Source organism: Hydra vulgaris, chromosome 02 (genome assembly GCF_038396675.1).
Source record: "Hydra vulgaris chromosome 02, alternate assembly HydraT2T_AEP".
NCBI classification, from domain to species: domain Eukaryota; kingdom Metazoa; phylum Cnidaria; class Hydrozoa; order Anthoathecata; family Hydridae; genus Hydra; species Hydra vulgaris.
Genome location: NC_088921.1, coordinates 20,678,240 through 20,693,694, shown reverse-complemented (window position 1 = coordinate 20,693,694; position 15,455 = coordinate 20,678,240). Strand labels below are relative to the sequence as shown.

General features: G+C 34.7%; 1 non-coding gene across 1 annotated transcript; it reads right to left on the bottom strand.

The window, feature by feature from the left end:
- Positions 1-6,743: 6,743 nt before the first annotated feature.
- LOC136077432 (U2 spliceosomal RNA) lies at positions 6,744-6,927 on the bottom strand. The gene has a single exon (XR_010637064.1). It is a non-coding gene; the product is annotated as a U2 spliceosomal RNA (small nuclear RNA).
- Between the last annotated feature and the right edge of the window lie 8,528 nt (positions 6,928-15,455).

Below are 15,455 nucleotides of genomic sequence, written 5' to 3'. Positions count from 1 at the left end.
GGTTGTTTTTTATATATGAAAGAGAGCTTTGGAAGTTTTTTCGCCCTTCTCTGCCAGGGTTTGCTTCGTTCTGACGAAAACGCCCACGCCTTAGACGAGTTCTTGAATCTCAGATTTTAGGTCTTCAAGTGTTTCCTAGTCACTTTCTGGTTTTTGGTTTTCAATTTCAATTTGTTTTCGAATGTTATTTTGTTTGCTCTTTAGTTCGCGCTTTTTTCTTTTAGATGTTTCTAGAACAATCAACTTTAAGCGGGATTTTGTAATATCCCACCATTGATTGCTATTGATGCAATTGTTTTTATTATTTCTTTCTTGTTCAAAATCGCTTTCCAATTTCGCTTTAAAAGCGTGGTCGCTTAATAGAGAAACATTTAGGTGCCAAAAGCTATTCACGTTCAGCGTTAGAATTCTTACTTCCATTTTTCATGACAAAGTTTTTTTATGAGATTGAATTAAAATAAAGAAATTCTTATTGAAAATATAAAATCACAAACTTAGGTTGGCTATTATCAAAAACAAATTTCGTGAAGAATTAAATAAAATAAATAAAATTGAAAGGCTCTCACCGCAACCCTAGCCGGTGTTTTACGTTTCCGTGAGCTGTTCTCCTTTTCGCTCTTGCTTCTCTTCTCGCTTTTCGTTGCTTTTTTCTTTTTCGGTTTATTTTCTGGTATGCCCCTCCGTCATCGCCAGTTTCGTTTTCTTCGTTGGACTCATCAAAACTGCTTGGTACTTTATCAGTCACAACTTGGTCACTTTGGGTTTCTTGAACATTAGTGAGAATGATTTTAGAGAGCTCTTTTTTGGTTGGTGAATAAGGTGGGTCAGGAGTTACGGTAGAGGTAGCTATCGGTTGGGTGGTGCATGGTGTTTCAGGTGAGAATGGTGCTGTCACAATTTTTGTTGTTCGTTCTTCAATGATGAGGTAGACCGGAATTGTGGCCATCGATTGGGTCGGTTGATCTTTGTACAAAAAGGTTAAAGGCTGTGCTACTGTGGCTGTTGGAAATTGCCCAGTCTAGTTATTGTGCTAAACTCTAACGTTGTAGCCGTTTATATTCAGATGAGTTGGAATGAGTCCCGACATGTGTTCCATTACCGCCACAAGGATTACCGAATAGTAGAGTAATCTACTTACAGGAGTTTTCCTCATGACAGGCTTTGTATACACATGCCTGCGGTAACCCAATCGCTGCAAGATTTTTCCGACAATCAGATGTTTATCCTCGATCGGAAGGCCAAACACCGAAACACGGATTCTGGAGGTCAGCGCTCTTTCAAGATTTGATTTGTTGTAGGTGTGATGCAGACGGGTAATAACGAATCTCCTCTCAATAAGAAGGTTCCTTGTTGTCTCGGTCCTCATCTCCAAAACAAAATTCCCATGTATCAACTGCAGACCTTCCAGATCGGCTGCCATACCTTCTTTTTCTAATGCAAACAAATTTTCATTAATTGTTATTTTTTTTTGCAGCCTGCATAACAGGGATTTAGGTAGAATTTTTTTCGAATCGATATCATTATTATTTTTTGCGTCTTCAATCGAAAATTTAGTTGCGCTAGCGTACCTTTTCAATGCGGTTGGTCCGTTAAGGTCCGTAGATATTAAAAATTTTGGCAGGGCTTCCGCCTGTATTGGTTTTGGAGTCTTCTCTTCGTCCGTCGAAACCACAAATTTGTCGCACGGTTTTGATTTTTTCGGCAGAGCTTTCGCCTGCATCCGTCGAGGAATCTCCTCGTCTCCCGAATCTTCCACATTTTTGTCGTCAAAGCTGTACCCCATGTCGACGTCTTCAAACATTACTTCACCTTTTGCTAACTTTTCTATTTTCTTGAGAAAGACTTTAGATTGCTCGTTAATACTAATCTCAATTATAAACCAAAACTTAACAAGTAACACCATGATAATAAAAACTACACTAAAACTATTTTCACTTCCTAAATCGCTGTCTCCGCTATTAAAAAGAACATATAAAGATCTTAGCCATTAGGCCGTAAAGCGATAACTGACACTGCAGACATTGTCGGACTGACGCCGTCTTCAACAATGTACTTGTGGTTTGAATTAGTACGTCAAATCATTTTCGTCGTCGTCATCATCTGAGTGACGTAAAGCTAAAACCAGACTTACACAGGGCCCTAGAAAGTAGTATTATTTGAGAGTTGAGATTCCGCATTTTGGCCCATTTCATGGTTTTTTGGCCCATTTAAGGGTTTGTTTAGGCCCATTTAAGGTTTTATTTGCCACTTAGCGGAAACAGGGCAGCGCCAACTTATTGGTTTATCTCCATTTCTCGTCCGGAGTGGACGCTTTGAGATTTCCGGACGTAGAAGAAGACACTGAAAAAGCGACTACGCCAAGAACCTCTATCGACTTTAACCGATTCGCCGTAAAGCGATAACTGACACTGCAGACATTGTCGGACTGACGCCGTCTTCAACAATGTACTTGTGGTTTGAATTAGTACGTCTAATCATTCTCGTCGTCGTCATCATCTAAGTGACCTAAAGCTGAAACCAGACTTACACAGGGCCCTAGAAAGTAGTGTTATTTGGGAGTCGAGATTCCGTATTTTGGCCCATTTAAGGGTTTTTTGGCCCATTTAAGGGTTTGTTTAGGCCCATTTAAGGTTTTATTTGCCGTTAGATTTCCGTTTTATATCGCTTTTAGATTTCCGGACGTAGAAGGAGACACTGAAAAAGCTACTACGCCAAGAACCTCTATCGACTTTAACCGATTTGATCTTGTGCTGTTTTTGCTTTCTAACAACACCGAAACCTATAGAGAGATGGTCCGGAGCCGCAATAAGAACAGATACTTTTTTTTTTTTTTTTTTTTCCAATTTTTTTTTTTTTATTAATTTTTTTTTTTTTAATTTACCAATTAGTCCAAGGCCCTAGAAGGTATTAGTTTATAATTTTTATTTTTGTTTTGTTGTTATATATTTTTCTTTTTCTTTCATTGTTTTTTCATTTTTGATTTGGTTTTATTTGGTTTTTATTTTTATATCTTTATTTTTCTTTAATTTTGCGTTACTTGCACGCCAGAGTTCTGTTATTACTGTATTTGTAATAATTTTATATACTTTTAGTATCGTATCTCCTTTTTAAAGCTCTTCAATGCTTGTTAAAAATATAGTTTTTATGATGTTAAAGGATTTTCCTGGACAAAGCTTTATTTCAGATCACATTCTTTAGGTAGAAGACTAACCAAGGCTGTTCTTTGTGACCATGATTGTTGTTTGTCCACATTAAAAAGATGTTCGTTTGCCAATTCTGTAAACTGAGACCCATATAGCAGCCAAAATTTTTGATAGAATTCAACGTGGATTTCAACAATGCCTGGTGTTTTCCCTGTTTTTAAAGATAGAGCTGCTTCGTGCAATTCTTCAATTGTAATTTTTTTATTTAGATGTATATTTTCTTCATCTGAAAGCGGATTTTTAATATTATTTAAGAAAAGTTCTTGTTTTTCTTTGTTTACTATTTTTTCTGAGTACGAGTTAAAATAATACTTTCTTAATGTATTTTGAACATTTATTGTATCACTGTGAGTTATATCGCCATCGTAGATTTCAGTGATTGTTTTCCTTTTTTGATTAGTTTTCTCCATCATGAAGAGTGATTTTGAATATCTCTCCCTCTTCGACTATTTGTTGTTTTGTCCTAATGAAGACGCCTTTGTCTTCTTTTAGTCTTCTTATTTCACTCATTAGCATTGTTACCTTTTTTTTTGTCTTGCTTTTCTTATTCTTTCTCTATTTCTATTTCTATTTCAAATGATTTGATGATGTTTTCCTTCTCTATCTTTAGTTCTTTTGATCTTTTTATTGCGATTTGTTTAATTCCATATTTAACCATTTCCTAAAACTGGTTTGTATTTTCGTATTGGTCCTTGGACGTTTTGTGTTTTTCAAAATCTATTTTAATCTAATTTTCAAATTTTAGGTCGTTCAATAGATATATATTGAGGTGCCAGTAACCTGGTCCCCTTTTGTGCGCAACAGATAGTGCGAATCGACATTGGTACATTTTATGATAACTCAGTTGAGTCTCAATTATCTTATACGAAATATTATTTGTGATACTCTTTGAAATGTAAATTCTGCCAATACGACTCTTAAATTGCTTGTCTTCGTAGGTAAAATCTGTACCTAATGGGTTTAGTTTTCTATAGGAATCTATTATTTCATACTTACTAGTAAAATTCTTTAGATTAAACGTTCCTAAAGAGTTGTTTTTATTTAATGAATCCCCGCCTTGACTGTCTTTTTCCAAATTTTCAACTGTATTGAAATCTCCTGCTAGTATCAACGAGTCGCATATCCTGAAATGTTTATTTAGGTATCCATAGAATTTTTCTATTTCTGTTGGAACGTTTGGACAATAAACATTGATAATTCTTATGTTGCTGTTATTAATCTTAGCATTTGTCGCAATTATCCTACCATTGTTATCTTGAGTAACCTCTCTGAATTTAGTTCTTTTTTTTGTGAGTATTGCGACTCCTTTTACTTTATTTGTGCTATGATTCCACAAAGCTGAGCCTTGCGTTAATAGGTGCCATTCCGTTGTCCAGTGTTGTTCTTTTTCATTTATACAGTGTGTTTCTTGTAAACAGAATACATTACTGTCATTATTTGCTAGTAAGTTAAAAATTTTTCTTCGTTTCCTATAATGTCGTTAAGACCATTTTCATTGAAAGTTGTAATTTTAACTTCATCCATTTTTTATTGAGGTTTTTTTTTTATTTTGTATTTTTTTTTTGTTTTTAATTGTTTTATCCTTTTTTTGGTTTTTTATTTTATATTTTTGTTTGGTTTTATTTGTTTTCTATTTTTATTTGGTTTTTGCATGGTTTTTAATTAGGTTTTGCATATAATTATATTTTAGTTGACTTTTAGATTCGTTTCTATGCAGATTCGTCACTATGTTTGTTCTTTTAGATTCTTGAATTTTGAATTTATCGTCAGTGGGTTTTTTATTTTTATTTTTATTATTTGTTTCCGTGAAACCATCGTCCACAGAGTCACCATCCGTATCACAAAGATCGTTTTGATTGTTCTCTATCAATATTTTTGTAGAGTTTGTTTCATTTTGTTTTATCTTATTTTCATTTGTTGGTTTTGTAGTTAAGTCGCTTTTTATCAAAATTTTTTGTTCTTCAAGATTTTTAGTTGTTGTTTTAGGTTCTTGTTGTTCTAAATTTACATCAACTGATTTTGTTTCTTCATAGGAGGGGTTTGCGGAGCTTGTTACTGGTATTATGTTACTTTCTTGCTTTTTTTCCTTAAATGGTTGTCCTGTATATATAGCCTTTACATTAACTTTATAAATATAAAGCCTTAACATAATATATGTATAGCCTATAACATAACTTTATAAATCTTGGTATATCTTTATGTAGTTTTTCCATAACAGCCATTAAAGTACCTGAGTAATACTGGGTTTCTTTAGTCGGTGTTGCTTTCTTGATTGGATACGTTTTTAAATGTTTCCCGTATCCCTCTTCTTCAAGGTCCTTTCCAATCTGAGCAAGTTTAGCAGCAATTGGGAGACCTAAGATTGATACGTAAACATGAATGCTCGGCTCTCGTCTTGGTGTTTAGTGAAAAAAGCGTTGATAAAAACCGTTAATGGAAAGACCTCTTTCTAAAAATCTATTTTTAGCATTATTTGTTTTCTTAACAATTTTATGGAGTTCTCCCTTTCTTAACAGTTGGGCACCTTCAAGTTCTTCATCAAGGTTCTCCTCTTCAAGAGAACATAAAACATCATGAAGGGAAACTTTTATTGATAGCTTGCATAACAAAGTTATATCAAGCTTAAAAAATTCTTTAATAGGTTCTTTATCTTTTGATAACGCAGCTTGAGCATAGCTTCTTTCCTGCATAATTGTTTTATTTATTTCGTCGTTTTGAGGACAAGAGTCCACCGGGATGTCATCGTTTGGTTTTTCCATTTCAGATGAAGAAGTGCCTTCCATGGAAGAATCCATTTACTTGGCTGTTACTGATACCTTAAGTAATAAACTTTCGCTCAATACAAACTTAATCACTCTAAAAATCACTCACACCAGTTACATAACTGCATTTCAGATGAAGAAGTGCCTTCCATGGAAGAATCCATTTACTTGGCTGTTACTGATACCTTAAGTAATAAACTTTCGCTCAATACAAACTTAATCACTCTAAAAATCACTCACACCAGTTACATAACTGCAATACACAGTAAAGTTATATAATCACTAATCCTTAAATACGGTTACCAGCTCGTCAAAATGCTAATAAATCCCAAGATGACACCTTTAGATCTTATCCATTAGGCTAAAAAGCGACACCGCAGACATAGTCGGACTGACGCCGTCTTCAACAATGTACTTGTGGTTTGAATTAGTACGTCTAATCATTTTCGTCGTCATCATCAGCAGCAGCAGCTGAGACCAGTAGCGATGTTGGACACTCTGAAAGTCAAAAGTTTTTCTTATTTTTAATCTGGGCCGCGCTCAGCAGTAGTGCAAAGCTGAGACCAATCATTTTCGTCAGCATCATCATCAGCAGCAGCTGAGACCAGTAGCGATGTTGGACACTCTGAAAGTCAAAAGTTTTTCTTATTTTTAATCTGGGCCGCGCTCAGCAGTAGTGCAAAGCTGAGACCAATCATTTTCGTCAGCATCATCATCAGCAGCAGTTGAGACCAGTAGCGATGTTGGACACTCTGAAAGTCAAAAGTTTTTCTTATTTTCAATCTGGGCCGCGCTCAGCAGTAGTGCAAAGCCGAGGCAACCCGTGGTCGGGACAAGGTAAACCTTTGATCCCATGACCTAATTCAAAAAATCATAGGAATATATGAGCCGAACTGTGCCGGCGTACCAGATAATAAACTGATAAGAAGAGATATTTTTTTTTTTTCTTTTCATCTAGGGATACCTGCAGCTGATATCTGGCTTACACAGGGTCCTACAAGATAGATTTATTTTTTGTTTTTAAACGTGTTTTATATTGCTACAAAGCCGAAACTAAGAAGCACTTATTATAAAGTTTTATATATAGATATATTTTAAAATAAATAAAGGTATTTGTTTGGTTTTTAGTATAGTTTTATAATTTTTATTATAGTTTTTCGAATTTATTTTTGTAATTCTAAATGTTTATTTATTATGTTTTTTTCTGAGACATTTTTTTAAAACCATTCGTCTCGATTATTTATTAAATTTTTTGGTTTTTGATTTTATTCTAGCATATACATCTCCATTTCTTTTCGTCTTGCTATTTTTCCTTCTTCGTATATTTTTAGATTTGCTTGTTTTTGTTCTTTATCTTCTTGTCTTCGTTCCATTTTTTGTTTTTCATACTCAGCTCTTCTATACCGAACATAAATATTTAAATCTTCATTGCTGCAATTGTTTTTACTAAAATCGTGAAAAAAATTTGCCTTATAACACCATATATCTTGGTAACTCATGGTTTCAAATTCTTTTGATAGTTCAACTACAAATACATTGATTTTGTTTTTCGTGTTTATAATCATTGTAATAATTTTCTATCGCTTGTTATCTATTTAGATCTTTGGATGGTAAATTAACTACTTGCTCTATTTCTTCTTTATTGCTAGTTTACGGTATATTTTGTTTATGTGTGATGGTTTCAGTATATAATGATAATCTTGGTACATGTTGGTGTGCACACATCTTCTGTTTCATTTGTTACTTTGGCAATATCTTTTATTATTTTTTCTACACACTCTTGTGTTTTACACTTTATAACTAAACACTCTACGGGTGAGTCACTTTACTCTAAACTATAATCATATCTACGGGTTGTTCCACTACTTCTTTGATTGTCTCTTTACTTGGTTGTGCTTCTTCATTTATTTCTTCGATAGGTTTCTCTTCCTTTGGTACACTTCCTGCTTCCTCTTGTCTAGTATATATTGCTCTAACATTGTTCCCTTTAGTTTATTTGCTTTGGTATTGGCTGCACAAAATTGTCCATGACTGCCACTTCTATTCTGAATAATATGGAGTCATATGTTTAGGCGTATGTCTATAAACCGGTCTAGTATGTATGTGCTTTCCATAGCCTAGTTTCTCTAACGCTTTCTAGACGGGAAAGAACTTCTTTTCAAGTGGAAGGCCTATCACGGACACAGCCACTCGCTAACTAGTATTTCTAGTAGGAAAAGAATTATAATAACGGTGGTGCAGACCATTATTAGTAAGCCCCTTCTTTTAAAGAAAATGTTTTGCCTTTTTTGTTCTCATTACTATTTTAATCATAGTCCCACTTCAAATTATTTGAAACCCTTCAAAGTCCTTGTCGAGTCCGACATCTTCAATTGCTGAAAGAATGTCGCCTTATGCTATATTTTTCTCTAAGTTACTCAGCAGGGTGTTTTTTAAGCTACTGAACTCATCCGTTTTTGAAGCTGTTGCTTGAGCATAGCTTTTAATTTAGACATTACTGTCCGGTTAGTTTAAAGTTGATGGACTTTTTAAAGTTATGATTAGTTCACTCTAAATGTATAAATAACCTCTCTGTCACTCTGAAGGCTAGTAGACCTCTTAACACACAAAAAACACACAAATCGCACTTAAACTCACTCTCTCGTAAACCTCTACAAGCTCAAGTTGCCGTACCGGCAACCCGCTGAAGGGGTAAGGTAAACACTTAGTAATCACTAATAAGGCACGTAGACCTCACTAAAGGTGATCACTAGCTCAGTTTTATACCTAAGATCAAGAATCAAGAACAGATACTTTTTTTTTTTTTTTTTCTTGCACATTTATTTCGTTATAGAAGAATTTACAATTTCGTTATATAAAAAATTCACAATATTGCATTTATAACATATAAGCGAGGCTATTACCCCATGCCTTTATAACAAATTCATACATCCTAAGGATCTACTGGGATCCGTTAGACATATCCGTTGTACATTGAAAAATTACATAATCGTTTGTAATTTAACCTTTAATATAATATTTACAAAGATTAACAACAAAATATCGTAGTTTAAAAAATATAAACGTGGTTATTACACCACGTCCTTAAAATAAAAACATACATCATCCGGACCCATCGGAGTCTTTTGGACATATTCGTTGTACATTGAAAATTTACATAATCGTTAGTAATTTAACCTTTTATTAATTTTTACAAAGAATAACAACAAATTATCGTAGTTTAAAATATATAAACGTGGGTATTACACCACGTCCTTAAAATAAAAGTATACATCCTCCGGACCCATCGGGGTCTTTTGGACATATTCGTCGGGAAATGGGACGAAAAGGGCGTGTTGTCTAGAAAATGGCAAAGAAGTACTAATTGAAAAGTAAAAAATAAATCCTGCTCGCTCGCCATACTTATTGCGTTGTTTATCGAAAATAGGTTGTGAAATTTTTCTACATCGTTTTCGCGCTAAAATTTGTTGTATTTTAGTTTCCAAAGGTATTTTATCTCTCCTTTGATAACTTCTATTGTTTTAAGAGGAGTAACGTTTTTGTTTGCTTTGGTTCTTAAGCTCCGAGCCCTCCACAATTTAGTAGTAATTATATTTGTAATTGTTGTTAATAATTTCTCAGTGTTTTTATTTTGTAAAGGAGCCTCCGTGTCAATTAAAAGAACGGCGTGGATTGTGTTAAAAGCATTGTTTGTTAATTTTTCATATATACTTTTGAAATACCTCCAAACTGTTTTGGCTGCTTTACAATTTATGAAAGGGTGCAGTGTCGTTTCGACCCTGTTACATACATCGCAATTTGGTTGCCCTCGCCCGCGATTTTTTCGCCATGCGTACACTTTTTGCTTAGTCGAGATTATATTGTGAAGGATCCGCCGTTGCGTATTTTGACACGGCCCTTGCGCGTAAGAATAAAAATTTCGCCTCCAAATAATGTTCCACGGCAAAACTTTTTGAAATATGACTTCCCATTTATGTTGCGTTTTGGCGATATTTTCGTTTTGATTGTGGGTCGCTATGAAAAGGTATACGCTCTTTGTTGTTTTTTGGCTAAGCTGTAAAATAGACGAATTTGTTCGCAGGGTCTCTATAACATCTTTGTAATAGAAGGGATGCTCCTTTAAAGACTTTGGAAAGTTGTTTTGGGCTAAAAAAGACCACTGAGGGTATTTGTGTTTCGCCAGGGCGGTCAAAGATTAGCTAAAAAATATTTTTAGAGAAAGAGGCTTTCGTGACAGCTTAGGTTTTCTCTCCAGCAGAGCAAGTGTTTTATCTTTAGGGTAATTCCGCGTTGCTAAGTTGGATATTTAAAAAACCGTTTTCATTATCAGTTAGCGGTTTCGCAAAGTTTTCGAGGAAAAGGTTTCCCTTTTCCTTGTCTACGCGTTGTTTTTTGTAAAGATCTTCATAAAAATTTCTTATTGTTTTTTGAATGTTTTTTGTTTCGCTCTAAAGAAAATCGCCGCACCTTATGTCATTGATTTTTTTTTGCGTTGGTTAATTTTTTCTATTTGAAAAAGAGCTTTGGAGGGAATCTCTCCCTCCTCCACTATAATTTGTTTTGTTCTCACAAATACGCCCGCCACATTTTCAAACTCTTGCAATTGTTTTTGAAGTTTGTTTACTTTATCCTTGATCGTTTCTACTTTATTTTTTCAGCTTCAATTTCATTCTTCAAAATTGTTATCTTACGCTTTTTTTGTTCGCTTAATTCTGTTGCGTGCTGCACAGCGACATCTCTGATTTTGGTTTTAGCGATGTCCCGCCATTAATTAAGATTCTGATAAACATTTTTAGTTAATTTCATGCAATCTATTTCGCGCGTTAAAGTTTGTTTAAATTCCGCATCTTTCAGGATATCGGTGTTTAAGTGCCAGTAACCCGGTCCTCTAGCGCTCGACTTTTTAATCTCGATTGCACACAAAACCGGGCTATGGTCACTCACCCCCGCTTTTAAAATTTTGCACGCGCTTTGAACTGTCGCATCTAAAGAAATGTATACTCGATCTATCCTGCTCCTAAAAGTTTTGTCAGGTTTTTCAAAAGTAACTTCTAATTTCAGAGGGTATTTTTCTCTATAGAGATCAACTAGATTATATTTTTCGAAAAAAATTTTGCAAATTCTTACTACCTAGAGTGTTATTTTTGTTTAAACGATCGCCACCTTGCCTGTCCAGGACAGGATTTAGAACCATATTAAAATCTCCCAATACTATAAGAGTATAGCATTTACGCGCATGTCGTTCTAAAGTTCTAAAAAAATATATTTTTTCTTGCGGTACGTTAGGACCGTATATGTTTATTATTCTAAAATCTAATTTATTAACAGAAAAGTTAGCCGCAATAATTCGTCCGCTTTTATCTTGAGTCTCTTCTTTGATTTCAATATCGTTTTTTGTTAAAAAAGCGACTCCGCACTCTCTTTGGGTTAGATTGCTCCAAAGAGATTTTCCATTTGTTAAGTTTCGCCATTCCTTAGTCCATTGTTCGACATTTTTATTGTCCATAAACGACATTTGTGCGTTTCTTGCAGTAAACAAATATTATATTTTTGACTTTCGCAAAAACGCATTACTTTTCGTCTTTTGTTGTCATCATTGAGACCGTTAACATTGAAAGTTAAAATTTTAACCGCCAATTTTTTTCAAAAAAGCAAACAAAAGATTAGCGCGAGTTCAAAGAATTTCAAAAAGAACAAATGTTAACAAACTAAAAGCGGCGCACTCTTATTTTTCAGGAGATTTTAAAAGGAGGGTAAAACTTATGCATCTTACAATCATAAAAAATATTCAAAAAAAAAATTATAAAGAAAAAATACACAGAAAACGTACGTTACCCATGTTTGTCTTTTTCTGTTCTGTCTTTAGATACCCTCTTTGAATGGTCCATTTCTTTCTCTTCTTTGGTTTTTCGTTTGTTTTTATTCTTCGACTGCTCTGTCATCTCTACGTCTTCAGCCTTGTTGTCCTCGTTTTCGCTTTTCCTCCTCACCGTTGTTTCTTCCTCGATCTTTTGCTCCTCAACAATCTACTCAACTACCTTCTTTAGTTCGATCTCGATGGTTGCTTCGGCAATTGATTTTCCTACCGCGTTCGTCTCTATCTCTTCTATTTTTTCCGGAGTTGGTTCAGCTATCGGCTCTTCGTCATTCTTCTTTCGTGGAGATCTATCGGGCTGTCCTGTATGGATTGCTCTAACTCGATAACCCCTGATCGTGATAAAATAAGGTATGGGGGACGGAAGATCCTCCATAGTTGCTACTAGTATACCCGAGTAATACGGGGTACCTTTCGTAGGCGTTCGTTTAATAACTGGTCTTGTCGATAGATGCTTGCCGTAACCCATTTCTTGCAGCACTTTTCCAACTTGAAAATTTTTGGCTTCAAGGGGCAAGCCAAGAATTGACACCGTTGTTCTCCTTGACGGCATTCTGTTCGGAGTGGAGTTACTAAGTTTATGGTGAAATCCGCCGATATTTAATCCCCGCTCGAATAGGGCGTGTTTGGCATGATCAGTTTTCATTACTACCTCAACCATCGTACTTCCGCGAATCAGCTAGATCCCCTCCAAATATTCGTCTTAATCGTTCTTTTCCATTTCGCGAAGAATCTCGGCGACTGTCGTTCGTACTTGTAGCTTACAAACTAGCGTATTTTTCAGCTGTGGGCGAAAATCTTCCACATTTAGATTAGCTGAGGCAGCATTCGCGTAGCTCCTCGGTTTTATATTGTTTGTTACAACGTCGATGTCTTCTCGACTCGTCTCTTCATTCGCGTTGCACTCGGATTCGTCCATCTCGCCTTTATCTGTGCTGTAGTCCATCCGAAATTCGACATTTTCTTGACCGGCTGCATCCTCCCTCCTTCTTCTTCAGCAGGTTAGCGTATATCTCATCCAAGGATTCAGGAATCGTAAAACTCGCGTTGCTACACATCTAAAAAAAGAAAATCGCTGTCCCGATGACTAATATCAAAAAGATGATCTTAGCCATTAGGCCGAGAAGCGATAACTGAACACTGCAGACATAGTCGGACTGACGCCGTCTTTAACAATGTACTTGTGGTTTGAATTAGTACGTCTAATCATTTTCGTCGTCGTCATCATCAGCAGCAGCATCATCAGCAGCAGCTGAGACCATTTGCGATGTTGGACACCCCGAAAGTGAATAATTTTTCTTATTTTCAATCTGGGCCGCGCTCAGCAGTAGTGCAAGATGAACCTATGATCCCATGACCTAATGCCAAAAATCAGATTAATATATGAGCCGGACTGTGCCGGCGTACCAGATATTTAACTGATAAGATCAGATCCTTTTGTTTGTTTGTTTTTTTTTTTTTTTTTTTTTTGTTTTTAACTACTTCCGAGTCCAAGGCACTAGAAGACAGTTGTAATTTTAATTTTTTTAATTCTGTTTATAATTTTATGGTTTTATATTTTGTTTTATAGTTTTATCTTTTTATTTTTGTCGTAATGTTTTATATTTTTACTGAGTAATCAAGAGTTTAAAAAGTAACTCTTGGATGTGACTTTTTAGCACTTTTTTTTATTGTCAGGCTATACAGCCAGTCACTCTTAGATGTTACCTAATCTAAATGTCAACCTAACTTTATATTTTGAATTAATATTATTTTAATAGCTATTTTTTTTTTTTTTTCAAAAAAAAATTTTTTATGAGATTTTATAAATCTTTTAGTTTTGTATTATTTTAAAATCTGGTGTTAGTGATGACAATTCCTTTTTTCTTTTTTTATAAATTTGTTTTTTTATGTTTTGTTCCTCCTGCTTTTTTACATGGTCTTCATCAAGTACAGAGTATTCCCTTCTTCGCTGTTCCCATTCCGTTTTTCTGCATACAGTGTATCTAACTCTTTCGAGAGCGCTTACAGTTGTTTTGTCATAATATTTGAAATTCTTTATATTGTAGGCATACATATCTACTGAATCCATTCTTTTAAAGTCATAAGATATTATTTGGTTTTTTGTTTTTTTTCATCGATGTTATTATAGGTTTCCTTGGCTAATTCATATTCGTCCTACTCAAGCTTTTTAAAAGCTTTAAATTTATTTAATTCATCTTTGGTGCAGTCTTTCAAAGTTTTTTGAATTGTCTCCAATTATTAGAAACCTTTTCAATATGGGACTGATGGTAAAACTCTTTTGGTATGTCTATTGTGTTAATGGTTTCGTCCTCTTCAAATTTGTATTTCTTAATTTCGTTTTCCATAATACATGCCTTAGCTTCTTTGTCTTCATTACTAAAATTCTCTTCGATATCATCATCGTTTTCTTAATTATTGTTTTCTTCGGTTTTGCTAATGTCACTTTCATTCCCAACGCTCTCCAATTCATTTTCTTCACTATCGTTGTCTTCAAATTTAATATCTTCACTTTCATTCCCATTGCTATCATCTTCTTTACCGTCGTTTTCATCGTTATCCTCTTTGATTTCTCCCTTTTCGTCTTGTTCATCATCAACCTCGTTTTCATTATCCTTATCTTTACTTCCTTTATCATTGAAAATATCTACTTTATCCTCAATTTCGTCATCTTCATCATTTTCATTTATGTTTTTTTTCTCTTCGGGTATGAGGTTTTTACTTTGTTCTAATTTTAATGTTGGGTCTGCTATTGGTTTTGTTATCTTTCTTTGTATATTTTCGTTAATTTCGATGGCTTCCTTTGCATGTTTTTCATTTCTAACATCTTGGTTTTAATTTGTTGTTACTTCAATCGGAATATCTAAAGGTGGTGCTCTAGGTGTCTTAGTTGTGTTAAGAGCTTGAATTCCTGTATCTTCCAGTCCGGTATAAATTGCCCTGTTATCGTATCCCTTCAAATTAATTAGTCTAGGAACTGGTATAAGTATGCTTTCCATAACTGCAACTATAATACCTGAGTAATATGAAGTCTTCCTTTTAGGTGTTCGTTTGATGATGGGTTTAGTTGTTACATGCTTGCCGTAGCCTAGCTCTTCCAGGATCTTACCGGCAGGGAAGCCACTTTTTTCTATAGGTAGACCAAGGATAGAGATAGTAACCCTTTTACTAATGTTTCTAGTCGGGGTTGAGTTAGAAAATTGATGTCTTACATTATTTATTTTTAGGCCTTTGTCGAGAAGCGTTTGTTTGGCTTTGTTCGATTTCATGACGATTTCAATAGTAGAGCCGTTGCGTATTTGTTGAAATCCGTAAAGGTACTGGTGATAACCAGCATCTTTGATAGCTGATAGTATGTCAAAATCACTATATTTAGTATTTAGTTTGCATAAGATAGTGTTTTTTAGCGCGTTATTGTGGCTTATTATGTTATTTATTGCATCATGTGCAGAGATGTTATTTGCAGCTTGTGCATAACTTTTAAAGGGCATTGGAACAGCCGTTGTTACAGTATCTATTTCAATGGTTTGTTTCGATTCTTATATTGACATAGTAAAATACTAAACGCATATAATAATCTCTGAGTCGCTCCATTAAACTCGCGTGTCACTCTAT